Raw genomic sequence first — 25,966 nt, forward strand, 5'->3', positions numbered from 1 at the left:
TGAACTGTGAGCAACCATTTCCTCTGGGAGGAGAGACACAGTTTTGAAAGGCAGCTGTTGTAGGCTGGTCTGGTGTTGGTGGAGCATCTCTCAGCCAGTCAATACCTCTGTCACTATGGTTTGAGTAAAACAGAGGGAAAGACAAGTTGCTCATGGTTGTGTTGCTCACAAGGTTAATCAGCTAATCAGAGGGACTGCAGAGGGGGGCCTGTGGAAATAAAGTTTTCAGAAACAATAAAATATACCTTTTACATTTTAATTCATCCTTTATGTTTGTCTGTGTAGCCTGTTGGAATGATAAACTTGTTAGGGAAAGGTCCATTTCTTCCTGTCCTTCCTGAACAGCAGCACAGCGAGATCTCACCTTAATTAACAATGATTTCACAAACAATAAGGACACCTCCAGCGCCGTGGCTGCTTCTCGCAGCTGGAGCTTTGATTGAACAACTCAGAGAGTGCTCCGTGCCAGCTGCTAAATTGCCAGTGCCACCTCCCACGGACCGCGGCTCCCGATGGATGGCAGCAACCTGAGCACTGAGTTGGTGCCTCTCAGCTCCTGGAACTCCCCCAAAAAGCATCAGGATTGGTGCCTCTGGAAGTGCACGGGCTGGTGTTCTCTCTGCCGGAGGAGCTGCTGCAGGGGTGAGGGCTGTGAGCACATGGGCCATGAGTCCTTCCCTAGATCCAGCTCTGCATTATGGAAGGGGGCGAGGATATAGAAAAAGGCACCCTCTGTCTCCTGCGGTTGCTCTCCACAATTACCAGTCCAGCGTTTTGGAGGATCCATAGTTTCGGATTGGTCGTGCTGCTCTTTCAATGTTCTGATCACCCCAAGAGAACAAAATGAGTGCAGACATCTCAGGTACCCTGTGAAAGAACAGTGAAAAGTTCCAGTTCTGCCCCATTTTAGTCAAACTAGAACAGGGATCTACAGCAAGGGCTGAAAGAATATGCTACCAGGAGCACGCAAGAAGGCGCTGCTTAGGCAGGATTTGATGGGAATGCTCGGCACAGATCCTCCAGCCATGAGTTACCTTCTTCCACTGCAATCCTGGATCTGAGCTGATAATAAATAATTAGCAGAGAGTAAATAACCTGGTTTTAGTGTCCATATAAATAGAGAATGCTCTAAATTCATACCTACTGAAACCATTTGGGTGAAGCTCTTCTCCGTAGATTAAGGCAAGCAAGGGGCTCTGAGTAGGTTGAGGAGGTATCCATGTTTGTCCTGCAGGGAATGCTGACTGGCTGTTTAGGGCCTATGGTAAAAGAACGTATAAATCTTATTTTCTGACATGTTCATTCACCCAGTAGTGTATTGCATTATCCTAGTCTTCACTGGGATGTTTTTTTTAAATCTTTCTCACATGAGGCTTGAGGTCAGGCCAATGAACAAGAGGAAGGGGACTGTGAGTAATTTTCTGTTTATAGTATTTTCTTAGTCATGTGGGAAAGGTTGTTTCTGCTGCAGCAAATACTGATAATGTTTGCAGATGAATTTAGGCTTCAATGTCCAAACATGTCAACATTTCATTAAAAAAGAAACGAGCATTTTGGTGGTTAGTTGCTGCTCTCACTCCCTTCTGCTGAGTCCAGTGGAGGAACTGTTGCGCTTCTGAACGGACCTGCCTTTTACTGCTAAACCAGCAAGGTGGGATAGCACTGGGAGGCTTTGGACAGGGCACTTCTCAGCTCAAACAGCACACAGAAAAACTCCCAGTGAGGGTATTTAATTAGAAGTTAATAGATATTGAACTAGTATATGCAATTAATTATACACTATATACAATTATATATTATTATGTAATATTATATAATGTATAACTAATATGAATAATATATTTTAAAATTATTGCTTTAAAGAGGTACATACAGCATGTACAGAAAAATGTAACACACATATTTCTACTTGATCTGGAGGTTAAATCAGAAGAAATATCTTTCCGCACTCTGGGAGCAGGAGGGAAGAAGGAAAAATGAAAGAACATTCCAAGATGAAAACAATAGAAATCCAGACATATAAGACAGTGTCCATTTCCAGGTTTTCTCCACCATGCATTGCTGTAGATATGAAACTGTCTACAACACCCTGTCTGTCATTTTAACACCTGTTAGCAACCTTTTTAGGCAAATGCTCCGGCTGCTTCCTACTGACTTTGAATGGGAAGAATACGTGGGAGAAATTACAGCAAAATCTGTGTAAGTCTGTAAACACATAGCGTAAGTCTGGGCCTCCAATTTTCAGGTATTATCATCAGGTTTGGTGAGTCAGCAGGGGAGCAGCTGTAGCTCTTCTTCTGAAATTTCTCCTGAATTGCCCTCATGTGTCTGCATTTTCCTCGTTATGGCTGGAAAACCTCTGTGTGGACTGCAGAGGTGTTGGTTGCTCTCTAGGAAAGTCTTTGTGCTTGAGACACCCACTGGGGTGTGCTTTCCTCAGTGCTCCTGCAGATGGGTGGTGATGAAACCTTCCTGGAGGGAGCTGCTATAAATTGCAATCCATCTGTATCCCAGGTAATGAAAAAGCAGCAGAACTATCCTGCGCCACTCTGCTGCTTAGTGATGTGATGATCTCACTGCAGTGTTGTCTTCAGCTGAAAAGATGTGAAAAGTCTTTAAACAAACTGGTGCCCTGCGTTTGAGAGGTATGGGTTTTGTAAATCAAACCTGGTATGTTTCCTAGCTGGGCTTAGCACGAGATTGGTACATAAATGCATGTCATTCATAAGGCTTAAGAGACTGATTTTTAAGTGTTACTAAGACAAGAAAAAGGCTAAGCATTTAAATGCATGGAAATTAAAATGTCAAAAAAAACCCCAGATTCCAAAGGAATGGGAAACAAAGATGTATTAGTTTTCTGTGGTATTTCTTAAACAATGAAATAACTGACAACAGCAAAATATTTTGGCAACCGATGTAAAAATGGCAAGAAAAAAGTTGAAATATGGAAGTTTATCTGAGAAAGCAGTTTCTTACCAGATAGTTGTTCTTTGTTTTAAAAATAATGAAAATGATTTAGCTTATGTGATGTTCTTTGTCACTCAACTTCTGAAAAACTGATTTAAAAGAAACCATTATAGACTTGACGAGTTCTTCCTTTGTGTAGTTTTCCTTTAATCTGATGAGTAGCTTTGGCAGATGAACGTGTCAGCGGTGAAAAATTGGATTTTTATAGGGGTCATGGCTAATCAGGACAGTTTTCTGTTATTGTCTTTGAAGCTGAAATTTCTAGGGGTAGTTTTCAAAAACTCTTAAAACTGATGGGTTTGGGTTTATTTAACATATTCTGGTCTGGCCTTCCACGATACTGTAACTTTGAAAGTACTTCTGTGGTCTTGGCTGAATGTTTTTAAGACTGCTGTAGGCTTGATTGTTGTAGCTGTCCAGTATCCCCTGACGGGTTTGTCTGAATTTCCCAGTGCTCACCAGTTCTGGGAGTCTCAAACTCTGATGTGTGGTTTTTCTTTGTTTGTTCATTTGGTTGGCTTTGTTGGGTTTTTTGTTTGTTTGTTTGTTTCGTTGAGTGTAGCTGCTGAATTTGATGCACATAGAAGCGGGCTTGGAAAAAAACCTGTCCATTGTTGGCAGTCAGTCCATAAACAGACAAGAGCTCTCACAGTGGATACAACAGGGATGTTTTCAAAGCTGCAGCCTCCTGAATTTATCAGTATATTTCCCTGTGCAAGGTTTGGTATCTAAAATGTATTGCTGTTTAAAAACAAATGCTTGACTTTATTGGACTATTAGAGATTGACCTCCAAATTGTCCACAGGCAGCGATCTCTTGCTAAATAAATAAGTGGGAGTGTTAATTAGACATTTTATGAGGTGTTCTTTGCGGCTCTCCTGCTATTAAAAAAAGCATTTTTTTCTATGTGTACCTTTCTTTAGGCTATTGAAACGCCTATTAAAAGATTACGACCTCCTGTCACATAATTAACACAAAGTTATTGAGTTATTTTCAAATGTAATTTCACCAGATTATCGCCTACCAAGAGCTCTTTGTGTTGTACTGAGTGAAGTAAAACCTTTACGTTTTACTGAGAGTCCATGCACAAAAATGTTGTTGACAGCTGGGGTTACTCCTGAGCACATGGAGCTTTTCCTCCAGTAATCCCACACCCAAAAGAATAAGTAAGTGGAAGCTGGGGAAGGGTACTAGTTGGCCATAAGAAGGAACACAGGAAAACTTCTTCTGGTAAAACATTTCCATTTAAGTCACAGAGAACCCACTGGTGTCAAATTTGCCTTCTGAATAATGTGAGCCGTAAGTTTTCACTTCGTTTTAGTGACTGATGCACACATGGCACAGCTACTTTTGCGCTGTGATCATGCCTTTTGCTTTGAGTTCTCAGAGGGTTCCATCAAAGGTGTATTTCCCATGTTCCCATCGTTCTCGTGCCTCCTCTTTGAAGTGTTCTCATTCTGGTGTCCCTGTGAAGCTGCAGCCTCCAAGCTGGCCTGGTGTTCCTGGTTCAGCAGCAGCAGAGTCAGATGTAGTATAAGTTTTTGTCGTAGTGCTGATCTTCCCAAATATAAAAGTTGAATTAAGGTTACTTCTGTAGTGGCGTCCATTGATCTGATTATTCGTCTCTGCTTCCAACACTTTTTTTTTTTTTGAACACATCTACTCTGCAGACTTTGGTGTAATTGAGAGAAGCAAGATTAACGACCCTGCAGCTCAAGTGCTTCTCTTACTCGTGAAAGCTGCTCAGTAGCCATAACCCTCCCTCACAGCTGCCCTCATAGACACTCTTACCCTATAGAATTGGTCTCCAGTCCGTATTTCCAGATGTGTGTCTAGCACTTGACTGCATCTGCTGGGTTTCATTGTTCCTCACTTCTCCAGTTGTCATCTGAGAACTTTTATCAGATAGTTTTGGCTTCCTCCTGACAAAAATGTTGGCTGCAAGGCTACAAATCAGTGCCCAAGTGAGTCTATTGAAAGCACTGCGGCTCAATTTAATCATTAAAAGTCTATTTCATAGGCACTGTATCAATTTTGTATTTTATTAATCAAAATGTGAGATATAAAGTCAAATGCCTCGCTGAAATTTAAGAATACTGGATCAAAAATTTAGTCTGATAGAAATATAAAATGAATTTAAAGTGGCTCATTGTCTGTAAAAATTCAATCCTGGGCATTAATTATTCCATCCTCTTTTTGTTCCATCATCAATCAAATCCTTTCTCTGCTAATCCAGTCTATCATCAATATCAAAATCTCTATTTGACAGTTCCCATCTACCCTATTTAAATGTCACAATATTATAGAACAAAGGTAAAAGCTGTTCTTTGTTTGCTTTGTCTCCTAGCACTAGCAATAAGGAGACAATCAACAATTGCGGGAAAAAACACAACAAACCCTTATTTCAAGCCAGTCAGGGATGCTTTGCTCTCCCCCTGGCTGTAGGACTCCTCCTTTTGCGATAGCTTTGGCATCCTCTGTTTTACAACGTGGGCCTTGGTGCCCTAGGTAGGAGACGGGAATGGCATCTTGATATTAATCTCCTTTTTGTCCTCTAAAAGGCCCCAAGTCAGCCACTGCAATTAATGAAACCCTTGGAATGCTCGAAGGGAAGCACGTCCAAGGCTTATCTGAAATTGCACTCCAGCCCTCTGACATGCTGCAGAACACTCATCCCTGCTGGATGGGCTGCCCGGGCAGAGTGTGTTCCGTTGGAAAACCAACGGCTCATTGGAAAAAAAAAAACAAAAACCAACAAACCAGTGGTGATTTAAAAGTCATAGATAATAGGAGCAGGACTGAGATAATAGAGTGTGGAATATTCAAAGTATTTCAATATGGCCCATATTTTCAGTTTAATGCAGATAATTAAAATCACCCCAAAGAAATAATCTTACAGGAGCGTGCTCTCGGAATGAGGTGCGTTTTCAACAACATTAACTTTAGGCTACAATAATGTAACATATTGTGAAGAGTCTGTGTAGGACAGATTTCTGCAGCTATTATTACAACTGTCCAATCAAAGAAACCTCCCTGTGTAATTTCTACAATTATTTAACAGCTAATTTGATTCTAAAATTTTCTTTCTAGGCAATTATTGCTGAAATCAATGCCATCTACTTGTGCACACAGAGCAAAATTTTTAACATTGTACCCAGCCTAAATTCACTGAATTGATGTTGAATTCCTTGAAGTAGTTGGGTGTTTCTGGGACTTACTAAGTCTAACCAGGGGTATCTTGACTGTGAGGGCTGGTCAGGGAAGGGATAGGAGGACTCCTGGAGACATCAGTGGGTGGGGGACTGAGTCTTGGAGCAGCCAAGGGCTGTTTCTCCACTAAAGTTTGTAGGGATCCAGCTGGGAGAGGTTTTCAGACTTTTTTGGGATTTGTCTTGCTTGTTCTGCAATAATAACCAAGGAAAAAGGTGAAATTAGTATAGAGAGCATCAAGTATAGAAGATGACACTAATGCTCTCCTAAAGCACAGGCTTAAGCAGACTAAAGTTGCCATTTTAAGGTGCCCCAGCAAGTTCTACTGCTCATCTCTTGAGCCCTTCAGTGACTGGGACAATGCAAATAAATGAAGTAAAGATTTATCTAGAAGATAAATAACAGTGTGGTATTTGAGTTATCTGTGCCTTCTTAAAACTGGCTTTCCCCCTTCAATAAATGACAGGTCTTTTCAGGAGATATAATTGTTAGCCAGACAACAGTGTGAAGTTACCTGCATTAGTTAAACTGATGTATTGCTGAGATGTCTTTGCCTCTGTTCTGTGTGAGTGTGACATTTTCAGGAATGCTGTGAACTTTATTCCAGTTCAGAGTGGTGCACAGTTCTTGTTTTGATATTGCTGATTTCTCTTTCCAGAAAGAGGAAAAAAATACAGTGATATGCTTATAAGTCTTATTATCTTTTGTTTGTTTATTTGGGTTTTTTGATTTTGGTTTTTTTTTTTTTTTGTTTGTTTGTTTGGTTTTTTTTTTAATCCAAATACATATACATAAAGACAAATATAGTGATTCATCCTCTCTCTTGTTTCCTTCGGTTTTGTAGAAATCTAGTTTGGGAGTAATTAACTTGAAAAGTGCATAGATCTTACCTCACATCATCTACCAGTAAACTACCAGCTAAAGAGCAAGTCAAATTTTGTGTGTGGAAGCTGCTGTGAGCAGCAAATCCCCCCCCCCCCCCCCCCCCCCCCCCCCCCCTTTCAGTATCTTTGTGCATATCTGGGTGTTTCAGCACATCTTGATAGAGATAACATGGTCTTGCTTCTTAAGCACTCAGTGTGTGCCTCTGCAAACAAAGATTTATTAGTTACAGAGCACCTTCCTCTTTTTACATACTTTTAAATATCAGAATAATGCCATTGTTTCTCTTCAGTGCTCTTTAAACATGTGAAAAGTCACACAAAAATGATAGCAGTTACATAATGAAAAGTTATGTCTTTTATTTCTCTATTTCTGTATGAAGTATGACTTAGCCCCATCTGAGTAACACTTAGAATTCTTTTGCTATATCAGTACTTTTCCCAGTGATAATATTGGCATTTGTTCTTGTAAATAACCGAAGGATTGCTACTTTAGCTGATGCCACAGTCTCCTTGGGGAAACATCTTTTTATGGCTATTAACACTGCACCTTTGATAATTTTCATGTCTAAAAGGGGAACAAAATCTCAGTTTGGATCGCAGAAAGTCTTTCTATTTAATACAAGAGGATTCTTATGACTGAGGTGGTAATATGATTTGGGAAACAGAATAAATGGATTTTTATGCAAGAATTCATTTTCTATTCCTAAAATGTATACTGACAGTGTTGATAGCTTGGCATTTAGATGATGTTTCTGGGGTGTATTTTTGTCAGTGGGGTGCAGTAGGGATTATTTTTAAATACTTGGCAACCTGTACGTATCCCATTGTGTGCTAAAAATTGTTCTCAGGGGTATTTTTAGGCTCAATGGGTAAGCTGTCTTTGCTGGAGAAAACATGTATTCAAAAGAAGAGAGGTAGTGAAGTCACTTAAGGAAATGTCTCCTGAGGGTGCCCCAGCACCTGCAAGGAGTTTATGTTCCTCTTTCATATTCTTTCATCTGGGAAACCAGGGGAAATTCTTCATCTCCCTGAGGACACAGAGGGTTCACATCCCCCAGTCCACACTGAGCCCGTCTCCACCAGGCAGTGGTTGTGGTTCAGGGCTCTTTTGGTTCATCTGGAGCTTTTCAGCTCTTCTGTGGATTTTCCATGCTGGGAATCGTTCTGCTTGTGCTGCGCTCTTAGTTTTGTGGGGCTTCTGGGTAGCAGGTGCTTCCTGTATTGACTCCAAGCTTGCTGTTCCTCAAGTACAGCGTGGGCATACGTCTGTCTTGAGTTGCAATACAAGATGTATTCTATTCCTATCTGTTGAAATTGGTCGGGGAGGTGTTTTCTTTATCTCTCCCATGCCCATTCCTCATAACTCCACAGGGGATTCTCTGTTACTTGGCCAGCTGTTAAAACCCGGTGGAGCATGTTTCTTTCTCTCTTCCATGACCCATCCTCCCTTCAGGGGGATATCTGCTGTTAATGGGCCATTAAGGCTCACCTCATGGCTGATAAAATTACATCATCCCATTGTGAAATGCTCTACACAGTGGGAGCAGCTAAGCATTCCTACCTGGATAAAACCTGAGATTCAGAACACCAGGACAGCCTGTTTCCACTGCATTCCCAGAGGAAGACAGGACCTATCTTGCCACCACTGGATCCTTCTACAGGATCATATCTATTCCAACAGAACCACATCTGTCCCTCCAGGAGGCCTTGATTGGTCTGTTACCAACACCCTGACCAACAGGATGTCAGGTCGTGTTCTGACTCTGTCACTCTCAGTGTTTCTCTCTCTTTTTTTTTCCCCCCCCCTACTACTACATTTTTAATATTCCAAGTAAAGAACTGTTATTCCTATTTCCATATCTTTGCCTGAAAGCCCCTTAATTTCAAAATAATAATAATTCTGAGGGAGGCGGTTTACATTCTCCATTCCAAGGGAAGCTCCAGCTTTTCCCTGGCAGATACCTGTATTTCCAAACTAAGACATTGTTAAACATTTCTGGTCCTTCCTGGAGTGTGCAAGTGTCTGAAAGGCTTTAGTTAAACTCTGCCTAGGCCTCGCTGCATGGCTCCTGCTGGCAGAGCTGTTCAGAGATGACATTATGCACACTTATTCATACCATCGGCTCTAGAGAACTAATGTACCCTAACGAGCGTCTGCACTCGCCACGCCGACAGCAGTATTTACGTTCAATGAACTCAGGCTCTTACAATCCACGCTATTGCACATTTTGCTTCCAAAATGTCATGGATTGCAGCAGCATCACCAATGCAGAGTCAGTAATACACTCACAGATCTTGCTGTATTAAACCCCGTTTCTTTATGTATTTCTTGGGAAACAAGTGGTCATCGGGTAGTTTCTCTCTCTAACTCCAGAGGAGAGTGAGAGCCCCAATCCATTTTACTGTGACACATTTCCTCACCTCTGGCTGCTTTTGCTAAGTTAATCTCAGCCTAAAACATCAAATTTTCGCCTTCACGTTATGCTAACTTGGGTTGACTCAGATCAGACAATCTGCGTGGTCCCAGTGCTATATCCGTGCTCCAAGTTTACAGTGTTTGCCATCCCAGTGTGACAGCACTTTTTTGGGAGGGTTTGCAGCAAAGAGGCAACATAGATCTGAAAGTATTTCTCCTCAGGAGTGAATGTGTCACTCCTCAGTGCCACCTGCCAGCCCTGATGCTCTGTGAAGGCAGCAGGCCACCAACCTGCCACCAGCATGGTGATATCAAACACCTCCATAGCACCCCGGGAGGCTGCTCCTTTTCTGGCATCACAGGTCTCCATTTTGTCTTTGTGTTTGTTCTTTGACTCAGGCAGAAACGCGTTGTGCATTTCTAAATTGATGTTTTCATCTAATTGTTTTTAATAGTTGTTTCTTTCAGGCCAGCTGATTCATACACTTTCCTGAGCATTTAATTTGGTTTCTACATTAATTCCATATCAGGGAGTAATTAGAATAGACAAAGAAAGAATAAGTAGGACTGAAGTTATGAAACAAAGATGCCATGTGAATTTATTGCCTGTGGTTCTTTGAGACCCAGTCATCTGCTACAACTTCTTTTAATAGCTCCTTCTGAATTTAATGTGATCAAAACAAATGTAGCATTTTGTTCTTGAGTTACATTTGGATTCTGCTGCATAGTGGTTGGCACAGAACCCACGGAAAGGGTGGGAGCACTGACCCTGAAGCTTGGAATACCCAAAGCAGGGGGGATGCAGTGGAGAGCCTGCCTGGAGCCCTGGGATACACGGTTCTCTTTCCTCAGGCAGCTCCCTGCGTGATGGTGCTGGCAGAAGTCTTTTACAAAAACGATTCTGACTTCTTTGGGATTTTGCAAATGCATTGATTTTTGATACAATTTGATAGTGCAAGAAACACGAGCTAACTTTTTGAAATATTTTGGTTGCTTTCCTAGGGAAACAACATTAAGCCATGGATTTTACCTTTCTCTTCCTAGTTTGTTTGAAAGATTGACAAAGTACAGCCTTTCTCAGTAACTTTTTAATCCTTTGGCCAGTTTCCATCACGGTTGTCAGAGATAGAGTTGTCTGCTGTTTCAGGTTCTTCCTGCTTTCATAAAATTCCGTGCCTGCAGAGATGGAGGGGAGCTGATAACAAATGCTGGGCTGTTATCTGCCATTTCCTGATGCTCCCAACCAGCACAAGGGATGTGTGATGGAGCAGCTGTCTCAGGTGGCACACAGGGAGCCTGGATATGGGGGAAGGGCTGGGAGCTCTGGGGTACAGTGTGGGGGTGCTGGCATGGGGAGGGACAGGCAGGAAGAGAGGAAGGGTGTGGGCGAGCTGGGTTCTTCTGTTAGGGGTGACTTCCCCATCACTTCCTGTTTTATTTTGGCAGAGGGCTACTGGCCCGTGCCCTGACTCTAGGGAACAAACTCGAGTTTGGCCATGGTGCTGGGTGGAGAGGTGTAGGAGAAGGGAATACAGGTGACCTCACCCCAATGAGTCACAGCTGGATCCAATAAAGATAAGTGTGATAAAAGGGAGTGGGTTAGCTGGGGAGGGGAGGGTCATGAAGCAGGAGGAGCCCTGAGGAAGAGAGGATCCTGGGGAGAGAGAATCACTGCTGTGAGGTCAGTCTGGGGCTGCAGTCAGAGCCTGTTGTTGGAACCTTCAGTCACGGTCTAGCTGGGTAAAAGCCTGCAGTCAGAGTCTGCAAACTGATCCCTGCAGTCAGAGTTCAGCAGGAAATAACCAGCAGTCAGAGGCTGCAAGGGAAACCTACAGCAGGAGCTTGCTGCAGCCAGAGTCAGTGACTGGTTGGAGTCAGGATGGCTGAGCTGTAAGGAGGAATAAACCAGGATCCTTTTCACCTTGTGATAAACAAGGAGTCTGTGTCTTGGCTCCTTTCTACCCTCTATCAAGAGGGCTGCTGCAACAGGGAGGCAGCAGCCACTTCTGGCAATAGGGACAGAGGGGTCGCATGCATCTCCTAGGGACCAACCACCATAAGCGCAGCTGGAAAGCCATTACTGGCACGGTTGTTGTTTCATTATTTCAACACACAGTACCAAGAAATACAAATTATCTCTTAAAAGGTTTGACCTATTTCTCCAGGCTTTTCTCATTTGTAACAAAACTCCTGTCAGCACTTGGTCTTGTTTATACAAACACATGTACTCATGCAATAGTCCTCTTTTATTTCATTAGCATTATCCTGCTGAGTGCTCCCTTGCATCTCTGGGTCCTGCATTTATCATTGTGGAAGTAAGTTAAACTTTTCAGCAGTTTTCCATAGTGGAATTGTCAAAAAAACCCCGAAACCAAACAGCTACCTCAAACTCCCTCAGTGTACATTTCAGATACAAAATTGTATTTTGTCTTCCAAGATATCTTGCATTTAAAGTTATCAAATGGCAAACACTCAACAACTTTCTCAAAATAAGCTTTTAATTTTTTTTTCCTCTGAGAAATTATTCAAAAATTGTTAACTAACTGGTATCAAGTTTTTGGGTAATCCCATGAAGAGGTTATGCAAATCTATGGTGCTCAGCCATTTATTTGGAGAGAAAAAAAAAGAGGACACACTGCAGTGAGGAGTTTGCAGATCAGTGATTTACATTATCATAAAGTGTGATTTAAGCTTTTATGGTAAAACAAGATGAAATTAACATAAACTTTGGTGCAAAAATAGCAATATGTTCCAGTTGGAGCTTTCAGAAAGTGCTTAGAAGTAAACAGCAAGTCGCGCTCTTGGAAGCTTCTCTCTCTCTGCTCATCCCAGTTGCTGCCTCCTGGAATGGAACTAAAATCTGCTCATCACTCCTTGGTAGCTGGCTCAGGGTTTGTGAAGGTGCTCCCATGGTTACAGGAGTGAAAAGGGAGGATCCCAGTAGGAAGCCATCCCTATTTTGAGTTTGCTGAGCTCTGCCTGTAATATTCTGGGTGTGACAATCCAATGCAGCAACCTGGATGGTTCCTCCCCATGTCCTGATCTTCATTGTTTTAGCTATTGGAGTGCTACTCTTCATTAGTGGGTGTAATATTACAACTCAGATTTACATCAAGGCTTTCGTGAGCCACAAGCTGAGGTTTTACAATATCCTATTTCTTGTCATTTTTGCCCTTTTTTTCAAAGGAGAAAACCCCAACATTCTAAGTACCCAGGGGTTTCCAAAGGCTCAGTTTTCAGTGCCGTAGGTAGTTCAGGCAGTAATTTTCAGTGAGTCAGTGGTACCAGAACGCTGGCTGTTGAGTTACAGAGGCGTTTGGGTGCCTGCAGTTGCAGATGGGAGCCTGCAAGGAGGAATTTAGGCACAGGAATTGCACTGCCTCTTCAAGGAGCTGGTGGCTTCTCGAGTGAGTAGGTGTTAGCTGGCAGCTCCTGCAAGTCTTACGAGGCACTTACATGCTTCATTTGTAAATCTGCCCCTGAGGCACTTGTGATGAATTGTTCCAAGCTCTGTATTAGTTTCGTGTTTGTTTTGTCATCCGTGCAGTCACTGCCTGCTCTGGTTTGTTTGCAAGGTTACGTGTTGCAGGTCATTCTTTGAGGAGCTTTCACTCAGCTCAAAGTCTCTTTACTTGCCTTTAGCGTTAGACATAAAGCACCAGCCCTTCATGTTGCTAACACTTAAAGAATTAAAAATAGCTGGCACACACCGGCGTTAATTTTGCAGTAGTTAAGCAGAGTTGATGCAAGGTGCTTGGGCTATTCAGTGCTGCCTGTGAGCAAAGACTGCTGCTTACTCCTCACTCTGACTTATGGCTCTCAAGAGCCACAAATACCCTTTTAAAAGTGAAAGAATCTTTGCCCTGTGCATGCATTCATATGTGTTTCGTGCTCTTTGATATGGCAGGGAATGTTTCGATAGCTGTGCTAGACTGGAATATTAAGTATATGTTTTTGTATATGAATGTAATGCTTGTATGCAAATGTATGTGCTTTTCTGAATCCCTGCTTTCCCCTCCATGTTTCTGTAAGGCCAGCATCTGTTTATTTGAAGGTGATATCTTTAGAGTTGCTGCTATTATGAATATTTGATCTGATTTAGGGCGCCCAGCCCCGTGATTTATGTTAATGAATGAACAATCGCTGCAATTTCAGAATATATGAAAGAGATGGAAAGTAGCTCTCTCCCTATATTTATTTCCTCCAATTTGTATTCACTCCTGATTTGCATTTGACTCGAGAGCCACCCACACTGCTTCGCACAGGTTGGTGTAGCTGGGGAGGGCTCTGCAGCAGAGCAGTCTCCTCCTCACTCAGTGTGTGGGTGCACGTCTGCCTTCCCCTGCAGTGAGGAGCAGGGCTGCTTGGCCAGGGGACGCCACAAGGGTTTCACCTCTGCCAGACACCGAGCTGGGATGTTAAACTGAGCACTCTGCAGGCTTTCTTCATGCTTTTGGGGTATTTAACCTCACGTTGCTTCTTTACCTGTGCAGACTTTGTCTTCCTTCCGAACTCCCCTTTAGCTCCTTCACACACAACTGCATCAGGCACTGGCAATAATCACACCAGAGAGAGAGCCCTTGCACAAAATTGTCAGGAAAACTGGGAAGAATTGAGGAAGCCTTCCAGCCTCTGCTCCCTGCAGCACACATTGCACACATGAACACACCCAGAGCTGGGTGGAATTAGCAGCAGCTCATGGAATAAGCAGCAGCACTGCAGGTGCTGCAGCGTTTCGCACCAAAGGCGCCACGCACACTCTGCCTGTGTGCTTTGACCTGTGCGTGGCCACAGAAGGGATGTGCACGTTATCAGGGTGGTTCCCTGTGCCTCCTGTCACTGCTCTCCTCGGTGTGCTCAGCAGTGGAATTAAGGTGGCAGGAGCATGGGAAGGGTGACATGTTTGTTACAGGAGATGGATGAACACCTCTGGTTATCCTGCCTGCCCAGCTCTCTCTCATCTCCATCACTGCCATCCTCGGCCTTTGCTTCGTGAGGGAGGAGCATCTTAAAATTCTTTAGCCTGAAAGAGATGAATGAAGGCAGATTTTTGCAATCATGAATCGCCATTCGTGGAAGTGCTCAAGGTGGTGAATAGAGACTCACTACTGGCTCTTTTCATCTGTTTGTATTTATTTGCTACCTATCTCTCTGAACCTGGGCTGCTCACTCTGCTGACTGCCATACAAACACCAGGCTCAAAGGTCACCTTTCCCCAGCAGCTCACAATGCTTCTGTGTCCTGCTCAGCCCACTGCTAATGGGCAAAGCCTTTTGTGGTGCCTTGAGCTTAATCTGGAGCAGTTTTCCTCTTCCATTCAACTTCCCAAATTACTCTTCGGGTGTTTTGTCCCAGTTTCTAGATCAGGTGTTCAGGAATGAAATGTGAGCATCTTCTGGCACCCCAAAATTGTATTTTGCTCCCTTACCCCAGATGTGCATTCTTTGCTGTTGAAAGCATTTGCAAGTGAGAAAATGTCAGTCTTCCACTTTTCCTAGCTGAAAGTACAGCCAATTTACTTCAGGGAGCTACATGGGGCATTTCTTAATTAATCCTTTCCATGAATGTTGACGTTGCATTCCATGACTGGCATAATGGATACTAAACTCAGTGGCTCAGGGTTGTTTTCCAATTATCATTTTGCAAACATAAAGGAGAGGGAGTACAGTGAGGTTCTCCAAAAATTGCCTTCTGTTATGCCAAGGTAATATTTTTCAATCAAACCTCTTCCATAAACCTTCTTCTATTACCTTCTTTGCTGGTATTTCTAATTCTCAGGAAACTGCTGAATTCTACATGGTAATTGTCAAACATGACATTAAGGTAGGCTGCTACTTCTCCTCAGGAAACATCCTCAAATCTGCTGGATTAGGGCTTGCAGGGTTTTCAAACAGTATGAACATAATTTAAATCTTGATAGTGAACAAGGTACACTAAGCAGAGTCTGTCAGTCAGCAGCGAAATGGAGTCAGCATTTTACTACTTAGAGCACTGAAAGTAATTCAGTGAAATTAACGGAAAAAACCAATTATATCAAATTGCTATGCAGATATTTGGACTGAAAGTGCAGTGTAATAAACTCATATTCATATCAAAATGGAAAATCATATGTAGAGTAGGGCTAATCACTAATTTTTTTGCATTTTTATTGAGCTCATTTCTAAATGAACGCAGTGGTTTCATGGGAGCGTTGATCTTCCCCGCCTGCAGTGCACTCACTGTGTTATTAATGTCATTAATGAACGATATTACGCTAATGCCTCAAGGTGTGCATTGCCAGTGTTCCTATTATTAATGGTTTATTGCATCAGGAAGTCTGGCGTTGATTCACACCTGGTAAATTTCTGTCATAACACAGGATACCTGTTTTTATACTCCCTTCTTTGAACCTCTTAGCTCGCTTCTCCTCTAAAGGGGCTCAGTGAGTAGAGGGAGAATGTGGAGCGGAGCACCTGAAGCATCTTCCATGCAGCTTTTCTCCAGCTAAAGTGTGCTCATTATGGGGAGTTTCTGCTCTGCAAGCAGAATTTATTTACTATTAATTTATTGAAAAAGGCTGAATATTGCTGATCAGGGTAAGAGACGCCTCCATGTGACTGTTTTAGTTGAACTGCTGTTGACAGCACTCCAGTTTGGTCCTAGCACTCCAATGGTGCCTCACAATTTACTAACACTCACCTTTACATATTTAGCAGAATTCCCTGTTACAGCAATTAACCATGTGAACTATTATTGAGCCATATGTGTTGACAATTAAGTGGCGAAGTGACTGGATTTCAAGTGGCAAGTGTAGCCAGTACAATTTGCAGCTCACACTAAACCTCACTAGTCATAGCCAAGGTAAGGAGTTTTTAATATTTGCTTGGATAAATCATCTTTTTTCTTGCTTGGGCAGTCTTACCAGAGAGAATTTCAGATTGTGGGGTAAAATCATTTAATGACCTGCCCCTTTATGATCCTATGCTTGGAACGATTCTTATCTTAAAGAGCAGTGCTCAGACCTGGGGACCATTTGGTGGTGAGGGGAAGCTGTTGTTGCTGTTGGTTTTTATTAGTGTGCAACCAGAGTAAATGCACTGACACAAGCAGTGATGCTGCAAGAAGGGGCACAGAAATCTGGAAACAGGAAAATGTTGCCTTTGAATACTTACAGAATAGTCTTTTTTTTCTTTTTTTTTTTTTTTTTTTTTCTTTTTTTTAAACTTGCTTTTTAAGCCCTTGCAGGTTTTTATCTATTTCAGTAAATAATGGATCAAAACCCAGGAATGAAGCAAAGGCTGTTATCAGTGAGAGCACTGTCTCAGCTGTAGGATTTGGAAGATGATTTTTGCTGTGGAGAACAAACACAGAAAGGGAAAGGTCTCTTGGGACAAGGCAGCTGCCATGGGCTTAGTGCTTTGGAATGCAAAGAGTGAGCACAAGAGGGTTTGTTCACAATGCTGATGCAAAATGTTTCAAATCAAATTTCCGTTTACCCTTTTTCTGTGTGTCTAGTTTGAGAAATCTAGGGCCTGATTTAGAATACGCGTTGAGAAGCGGGAGTTTTGACAATGCTGCCAAATTCTAACAGGTCTTTAGAATGAGTGAATTGTCATTTTTCAGGGCCTCCTAATGAGTAGATTTGGCGGGATAATCATAGGGACAGTAAATGGCACATTTCTGTATTTCACACTCCTGCTCAGAAGAATTTCTATGCTTGTATTTCTCAAAGAAAGAGAATTTCTGTGAGGGCAGAATAGCAAATTTCATCCTGAATTTTCTTTTCTAAAAAAGAAAAACAAGCTGTAATCTGTACTATTGAAAACTCCCATCCCTTTATCTCCAGTTCTGATTTAAGGATGGTCTCTGTATAAAACCTCCCCTTGAATATCCCAGTTTAGGAAACAGAAAGAAGTGAAAATAGGGCATTATTAAAAGAACTCAGCCAGCTCAGGTGTAGGAGTCCCTGGCAGGGATGGCTCTGGTATAGCCCCACTTGTCACACCCAGAGTGCCACCGTCAAAGCTGCAGATGAGATCTGGGAACTGAACTCACAAGTACCAGTCCAGTCCGTCAGCACTGGGGGATTTCTTGCCTTCCCTTCTTTGTAAATCTCCAGTGGGTTGTGATTCGTGATGTTTTGTTAAGAGGGTGTCACAGCATTAACTCTCCTTTCAGAGGGAAATGCTCATTCCCCTCTAAAGGAGCTGCCAAGACAGGTACCTGGCGGGATGCAAAAGCACTTCAGTCTTGGAATGAGAATAAATATTTACAGCTATTTCTCCGGAGCTCCTTGGTATTGATAAAATGAGCAGGTCTAATTAAGGAATGTTTGTTGAGGCTGTGATGACTCAGTGCAATAAACAGAGGAACAGAGACATTTTCCTTCCCTGCTTGGAAGGTGCTCCTCCTGTGGTTTTGTGGCATGAGTGACTGGAGCTGGCACCATTTGGGCTGCCCCTCACCTATGGAACTCCTGTCGCATCAAAACCTTGCATCAGCTTTTAATTTTTTTTTTTTTTAAATATATATATTTAATGTCCATTAACATGCAGCCAGAGTTAAGTAGCAATTACTTTAATGACTATTTTGAAAATGTCTAGCTCATAGCGAACAATTCTCCAGTGGCAGTTTGCTGTGCTCAGATTAGAGCATTTTGGTTCATTATTGAAAGAAGAATGTGAATATCACCTGAAGCACTTGCAAGGGTAGCACTGATGCTGATCAAGGCATCTGCCCAGCTGCAGAATGTGCAGTCCCAACCCCTCTGAGTCTTGGAGTGAGTGGTAGCTGAACACAGCTCTTGACCTGGATTTCTGGGATAACAAACCCCAGGAGAGTAGGTCTATAGAATTTTTGATGGGTGTAATTGGTGGGTTTTATAGAAATGAGACTTTCTTTAAAAATTTCCATAGCTCAGCAGAGAGCACTCTGTGAATTCCTGTAGGGTCATTCAAGGGTTCCACAAAAATTTGTTAAATTTCATAGGATTTCACCATTAAAAAAAAAAAAAATAGTTTTTAACCTGTGCTTACTCACTGTGCCATTCTCATCGGCAGGAAAACCTCTTTTACTGTGAGGGTGGCCAAATATATGCAACAATATATAACTCTGTGCTGCAACATTGCACAGAGGTCGGGGTTTACAAAACCCCTTCGGCAAGGAGAAGTTTTATCACGCAAACAGGAGTGGTCTCAGCCATGAACATCTTGCATGGTGCCAGGATCTCAGCCACAACGGTTTGGCTTCTGCTGCCTTGCTTGGAAGAAGGCAATAATGAGGAAACAGCTTTGAAATGGCTCAGGAAAACAGTAGATAGCAGAAGGTAGAGGTAGAGAAGTAGTTAGCACTTTGATAACACAAGCTTTTGTCTAAGATGGTGTCCTCTGCAGAAGATCACATCTGCCAGCAAGGAAGAATTGAACTAGTTGTTCAGAAACGTGGACCTCCTGTTTGTTTTTCTTCACCCTGTCAGGATCTTGCCCCAGTGTGACACAGGTGAACCTTGTGCGCTCTCCAGCTGATGCTCTGGCCACCACAGGTGCTGCTCTGCAGCTGAACCAAGTCCACCTTTTTGTGAAGACCTGAGATCACCAAATACATTTTTCTCCCAAAGCAGGGGAGAGGCACTAAAGATTTTCCAGGAAGATATGAGTCAAATTCAAAAAGTAAGGTTTCCACTACACGGATACACTTGGGGGAAATAGGCTTTGAAGATGTGACCAGATTGTGCAGATTTTTTTTATAAACAGCATTATAAATGACAAATTGAGTTTAGATGTCTCTTGTAGCTGTGAGAAATCAGGAGCCTTTGGCACAAAAACCTCTGAAGTACTAAATTGTTCCATTAAAGTCTATGGGCATCCTAAATTAAGCAGGTCAGCTCATTTCAGACTTAAATTTATAACAACACACCTGAAAGCCTTTGCAGAATTGGAGGTCACCCACAAAGCAAAATGACACAGAGTGTGCAACTTAAAAATCACAGAATCAGTACAGGAGCTGAGCTTGAAAACCAGGGTACCATGATAGGTGTTTTGAATGTGGAGCAGGCTGGAGGTGTGCTCTTAGAACTGCTAGAGTGAAACAGAGAACTGAAACTGGGAAGATCTGATTTTGTTACTATGGGCTCAGCTTTTGTCTGTGATTAGACCAAAGAAAGGCAGAGTTTTATAGTACTGCTCCAAACATAATCAGTGTTTGCATTCAAATTCATCCCCTCATCACCTCTCCTAATGGTTTAATTCAACTCACCTTTCCTCCTGTGCAGTTCCATGGAGATAGATTTGGTCCTGCAGCTTCATTTTCACCATCCATACACATATAGGAATTATTCCACAGGGTTTCCAATTTACACTGGAAGTATCCCTGTGTGATTTGGCTAAGACCATTAGAAAGAAAGGTAGTGAAAAATTAAGTCTGAAGTGAGCTGACTTGCTTAGCTCTGAAATGTTGTGTTTATAAGCTCGGACAATGGAACAGTTAAGTAAGACACAGTTTATTGTGTCAATCATTAATGAACTCTTTCCTAATGATTTCAACCTGGGTCACTACATAGAGTGATCCAGTAGCACATGAAAACTAGCATCAGCAAAACTGAGTGAGGAGGGAATTAGATGTCACTGCTGCCTTGCAGCAAAATGCTTTGCAGCAAACTGGCTCTGCTCAGCACAGGCATTTTGTGACACTGTTCACGGGATTCTGCCCACAGCTCCTCCCAGCCCGCTCTGAAAGGGCTCCAAAGGCTTAGTTTAAGGTACAGTGCAGAAATGTGACAGACTTTATTGGCAGGTAAACACCTGTGTTTAGAGATTTTTTTGGTTGTATTGCAGTTTCCTGGAGCCGCTCTTTCCAGTGGCAGCAGTGAGCTGGCATGGGTTGTTAGCACCACAGACTCTGTCCTGCTCTGGGTGCTCTCCTCTATACAGCAGTGGTCTGCTTAATCAAAATCTAATCTTTACTTACTGATACAGCACACTTGGCTTGATTGAAAGCCTGCATTTTCATTGTCCTTTTTCTTGGCTTCCATATCTCTTTCTGTCCTTTGGACGTCAAGTGGTATCAAGGGTTTTGCACCCCGCAGGTCTCCCAGCTGCAGGGGCAGCGGAGGAACCTCCCTCTGCTATCTTGCTTCCTGGTTTGGCTTTCCTCAAGAGGCAAATGCTTTTTGACAAGATAAAATATGTCAGCTGTAAATCTTAAATCAACTGAAACATCTCAGCGGTTGGTATTCAGGAGAAAAATTACGCGAATGAGCGGAAGAACTCCAGCAGATGACAGAGAAAACATGAGATAATGTTGAATGCCATCACAGGCAATCCTGCAGCCTAATCAGGATGTCCTTTTCAAGCTGCACCAAGAATTTCTCCGGCTAGACTTATTTTGAAAAGGCCTCATAATTCCGTGGTGGATAAGGCAACCTAATACCTAAGATTCATCAGGGTTTTTCATTGCGTAAGTCTGAAATGTTGTAATTTCACATTAGAAATAAGATGCAGTTATTTGCCAGTGAGAGGTGATGGGATTTTTACTGGCCAGGACTGATTACCCTGCAGCCAGGCACAGCGTGGATATCTTGCCATAGCCCTGTCGTTCTCTATCTCTTACAAACACATTCCTCTGCTGCCACAGCCCCACGGTGAGTTAGACCTGGCTGTACGAGTCAATCTGCTGGCTGTGTAAATATCCCTTGGACTCCTAAGCCGAGACCATCGCCATAACTCTCCTTTCTCCCATTTTTTTCCCCCTCAATCTGTCAATAGCTACTGTGCTGCTTCAGTTTCAGTTAGAGCTGGCTGAGTCACACCTGTCACTTGTTATTTACTTGTTCCAAACCCCAGTGTTCTCAGATGAACCGTGAGCAGCAGGAAAACTCGGCTGGCAGGGCTGTGGGAAGAGGCATCGAAACTTTCAGTACACTCAACAAAATGTTCTCTGAAAAGACTGGTCTAATTTGTTAACTGTTTTGTGCAGCCCAAAACTACATTTTCCCCAAGTGATTCACGTGTTATTTCACAGTATTTGCAGATTTAAGTGTGAGTGTGGGGACGAGGGGCAATCACTTTATAGTTCCGTAGGGTCTGAGAAATCCTTGACTGTATTGTCTGTCTTTGCCTAGTGGTGGGAAATCTTTTTTTACCACAGCTGCATTTGGGTTGATATCTTCTGGGAGTAAATCAGTAGAGAACCTCAAATCTCCTTCTCCAGGGTATGTAAAAGTGATGATTTTTTTCTCACTTTTTTTTGGTGAGATGTCCTATAGACAGTGTAGTCTGATTCAGTCTTAGTAACTCTGAGAGCTTTGTAGAGGATGTAGCAGTTACTCCTTACTGACAAAGAAAATCCTAATTTAATTATTTGATATTACTCATAACATCCCTTGCCATTAGTAGATACATTTATGCATTGATGTCAACTATTTTTAGATTTTAGTATAAGTAAAATAAATTACAAGGAAATCTGATGCACTTAAATGAGAAATGGAAAAATATGACACGTACATTATGGTGTTGTTGCGGAAGAGCAAAGAACTCCTAAGAAATTCTGCGCTGCAGATGCTTTACGTAAAACTTAAAAAATCCAGCACTGGAAATGGAACAGGAAAAATGGATAAAACTTGGACCTTAAAATGAAGCTGAAAAATAATCTCACAAAACCAGACTATAAAAAGTGTGTTACAATCTTAGCTTAGGCTATTGCTTCTATTTTAAAGACTTGTTGTACCATGGAATAGTTATGTTTCCTGGCCTTATTCTGTGTTTTACTTCATCCACGTATCCATTTGTTTTCAGTGTGGTCTTGCTGAGTGTGTCCCAGTCGTTGGAGACACTCAGTGCATCCATTCACAGCACTTTCTGAGTCCTAAGCTTTGCCTAGGTAGGAAAAAAAATATTGCTCTGTCCTGTCTACTGCTTTTTTTGGGGGATTAGCTTTACTAAAAATCCTTTGCTGTTGGAAGAACCATCTCCTACACTTGCTGTTCTCATACCTCACGAACTGACGGGAGCAGTGCATCTTCTGGAGGTTAACTCAGAAGTTATCAGGAAACAACATCTGAATGGGATAGGCAGAGCCTGTTAAATCAGCCCCGCAGACACTCCACAGCATGAAAAAAACACAGATAGTGTGCGTGGAGAAAAAAAATAAAATAAATTTGAATGTAATAGAGAGGGAGCCAACAGAATTGCTGTAAGATCCAGGCTATAAAGAAAAGCATGAAGCTGCAGGTACATTTCTGTTTGGACAGTGTGACAAATTAACTGGATTCTCTGGACAAAAACCTCAGAGCTTCTCGTGCTGCCAACATATGATGAGAAAGATTTATTATTATTATTATTGTTATATCTGAGAGGGTATTACCTAGTGCTGCTTCTGCACTTGTTGCCTGTAATAGTAATTTGGATAATGTAGAGAGGTTAGAAGAATGGATCAGCGTTTGGTAACAGAACAAGCATTTTATTTATTGCTCCCAACTCCTGAGCCCTTTCACAGCTTACCTTCATCTTGCAGATGCATTTTCCATGCTGTGACTCACAGGCTTCTCCATCCCACTGTGGATACATGCCAGTGCACCACAGAATGCAGATTTCTGACTGGGTGGTGATTATGTTCTAGCCTGGGGACAGGAACGGAGCTCTAAGTCCTTTGGGGAAGACTGACAAAATGTAACCAATATCTAATCTTTGCATTGCACAGCTGCTGATGGAACTCTAGTGACACATCTACCAACTCACTTGCTGTTGCCGCTTAGGCAACTTCCCACTCACCAGCTACCCTAGGTGTTAATCTGCACTCCTGGGAAGCAGTAAAGTCTCTGTTAGCACAACTTTTTGCCTTTAATGCCTTATATTACTGTAGATTTTTTTTTTTTTCTGCACAGATTAGATAAATACAAATTTGATCTACCTATTACCGTGGAATTTTTTCGTGAGGTACATGCAGTTGGTGTTTTTCTGACAATATTTGCCTGTAGGGAGGTCTTACGAGTAGAAGGGCAGCCAAAACCAGCTCAGTGGTGTCATAAAACTTCCATTAATCTGCAGACTAGGATTCACTGGCTTTGCTTCCTCACTTACTGCTTTGAAATAATGCCTTGTAAGTATTGTGGCAGAATGGCTGAAAGTACAGGTGAATTATGGTTCCTTCTCTGTCTGAACAGGAGAATCCAGCTGCACAACAAGTCTTAGGGTTGGTGGGGTCCAGACTAATTTCTTTTCATTGCCATCTGCAAGGCTGGTTTGTGCTGAAAGGGCTGAAAATTCAGAGCTCTTCCCCCAGAATGGCTTACTCTATAAAAATATTTCCTTAGCCATGGGAAGAGGACATGAAGATCTGCACCTTCTTAACAGGGATGTTGACTCCATCTCTTGGTAGTAGCAACTCTCATTCAGTAAAAATTACATTACAACAAACCCCCCAAAACAGCCATTTCAGAGTTGCTTTGAAAATGAAGTCTTAAAAGGGTTTGTTTCTTTACTTACTCAATATTTATTTGTTTAAGGCCATAAAATAAATCATTGCAATGCTGATTGGATCTTGCATGCTGCAAAATGAATCCTTTTGTGTCTTCCAATACTAAATTATTACTCTTTCATCCAGAGCATAGAATATTGTTGCCTCAGTCAAGGGTTCAACTGAAAACTGATTTTCACAGTTTTTCTGTGTTACAGTTTCTATACCCTTTGGTTAAAAACCAGTGAGGTTCATTATAGGACGACCACTTCAAAGACCAAATTTTCATTTCTCGACAACAGAAATGTTCTGAACGCAGACCTAGGCTGTTAATCCCATCAGGACAGACCTCCTATAACCTCCTGCAAATTTTAGATGCTTTGGGCAGATTCTCTTTTGGCTGATGGGAGCTTTGACTGTTTGCAGTGGATTTATAACAGCAGCTCTAAAGCTGTGTGTGATGAGAGTGAATTTCCTATAGGATATGTTTACTTTGTGCTTCATTCACTACCATGAGCTGTTTTCCAGGGAGCTGCATGGAAGTGTTTGCTATACTAACTGATCATCTGGGTCACTCTGGTAAACAGAAACCTTCTGGAATAAACAGATCACAATCTGAGTTTTGTGCTGCTGCATTTTTATGCATGCGTGTTTCTACAGCAACCTTGAAAACAATTTATTTTACAGATTTAGGATTTTCTTCTTTTTTTGCCTCTTTCTCGCTTGGTGTGTCTCCCTATCACAGCCCTGGTTGGAGAGGTCTCTAATCCACCAGGCAGTTAGCCTGGTTGGCAGATGCCTCTCCTGATAAACCCCCACTCCTCTCAGATCTGAAATACCTCACTCTTCTTCCTTAGGTACAGCTTCGCCATAAGGATGTGTGCCAACCCCTGTATTCATCCCTCTACTCAAGAATTTCGTTGAACTTCTGTAAATATTAAAATAGTTCAGGTGAGACCACTGCCTCTCACACGATCCCTCTTTACACCTACTGCAAGTGGGGCACAAAAACATGAAGAGATTAAATGCTGTCCAGAGGCACACACAAGGAATTATTGACCAAAGCTGAGCCCTGGAGTCCAAAATCCAAAAAATTTCAAATTTGCACACAATTCCCTCAGGTCCTGAACATACAGGACACACAAAATGAAAGTATCTTTGATCTCTCAATTTAACTACTACACATTTATTAAAGCCTGTTTGTACTTTGTAGAAAAGCTATCAGAGTTTTGATTTATTGAAGGAGCTGATATAACAGGGCAAGGTTTTATATTTGAAGAGGCTGTTGCAGTACTGAAGCCTTCGGTGACTTTGATGCAGGAAAGCGAATTGCTAAGACATTTAGGAAACACCTTTTGAAGTGGAATATAATTGCAGCACGTGTGCTTTTAGCTGGTAACATGCAGGTGAATATCTGCTTGCTCTGACTATCAAAATGCAAGCCAAGCTGCTGCCCTGAAAATCTTCATCTCACAGCCTGAGAGGAAAATCTGAGCCTCTTCACATTCTGATTTAGCTTGTATTTCTCTGATGAATATTTTAATTGTGGTGAGTTTGTTTGTTTTTGTTTTGTGTCTGTGCATTTTATGAAAATGCCTTGTGAAAGACTAGGAGTTTTTTTTAAGACTTTCTCAAGTGCTCTGTCACCTGCTTTTTAAAGGTGCTCTCAACTCAGTCCTTTCAGTTAATAATAAATCTATCATCCAGTGTCAGGGAGCACTCCAGTTCTTTTTCAGCTTGCCATTTTAAGTCTAAATCTTTCTTCTTATTTCAGTGTTCACCCAGTGAGGCTGGTTTTAGGGTCTTACTGTCACAGTGCACACAGGAAGCGTCCCTTCATCTTGTGCTCGGAAACGATTTGGAAAAAATGTGTGGGTGCATAATTTCTGATCCCACTGCATCAGTTCTTTTCTCACACTCTCCCTGCCTGCACACACCACCCACGTGCTCCCCATCTCTTTCTGTCCCACCTGCTCTCCCCCTGCCCTGGCTCAGTAAAGCTCCCTTTGTCTGGGCACAAACTCCTTCCCCGGGAAGAGAAAAGGAACACAACCTCACT

At 42.2% G+C, this 25,966-nt stretch overlaps 1 protein-coding gene across 6 annotated transcripts in view; it reads left to right on the plus strand.

Annotated features, from left to right (window-relative positions):
- Positions 1 to 25,966, plus strand: part of KIAA1549L (KIAA1549 like) — a 125,241-nt gene that overhangs the window by 3,465 nt on the left and 95,810 nt on the right. For 2 of the 6 annotated variants that reach the window (XM_058421105.1, XM_058421106.1), the window contains exon 1: positions 2,377 to 2,514. The exons of 2 other annotated variants lie outside the window; for them this stretch is intronic. The gene's annotated coding sequence lies outside the window, so the exon portion shown is untranslated. 2 more of the 6 variants (XM_040067947.2, XM_040067951.2) reach the window with 1 other exon arrangement.

Source organism: Hirundo rustica, chromosome 6 (assembly GCF_015227805.2).
Source record: "Hirundo rustica isolate bHirRus1 chromosome 6, bHirRus1.pri.v3, whole genome shotgun sequence".
Classification (NCBI taxonomy): Eukaryota; Metazoa; Chordata; class Aves; order Passeriformes; family Hirundinidae; genus Hirundo; species Hirundo rustica.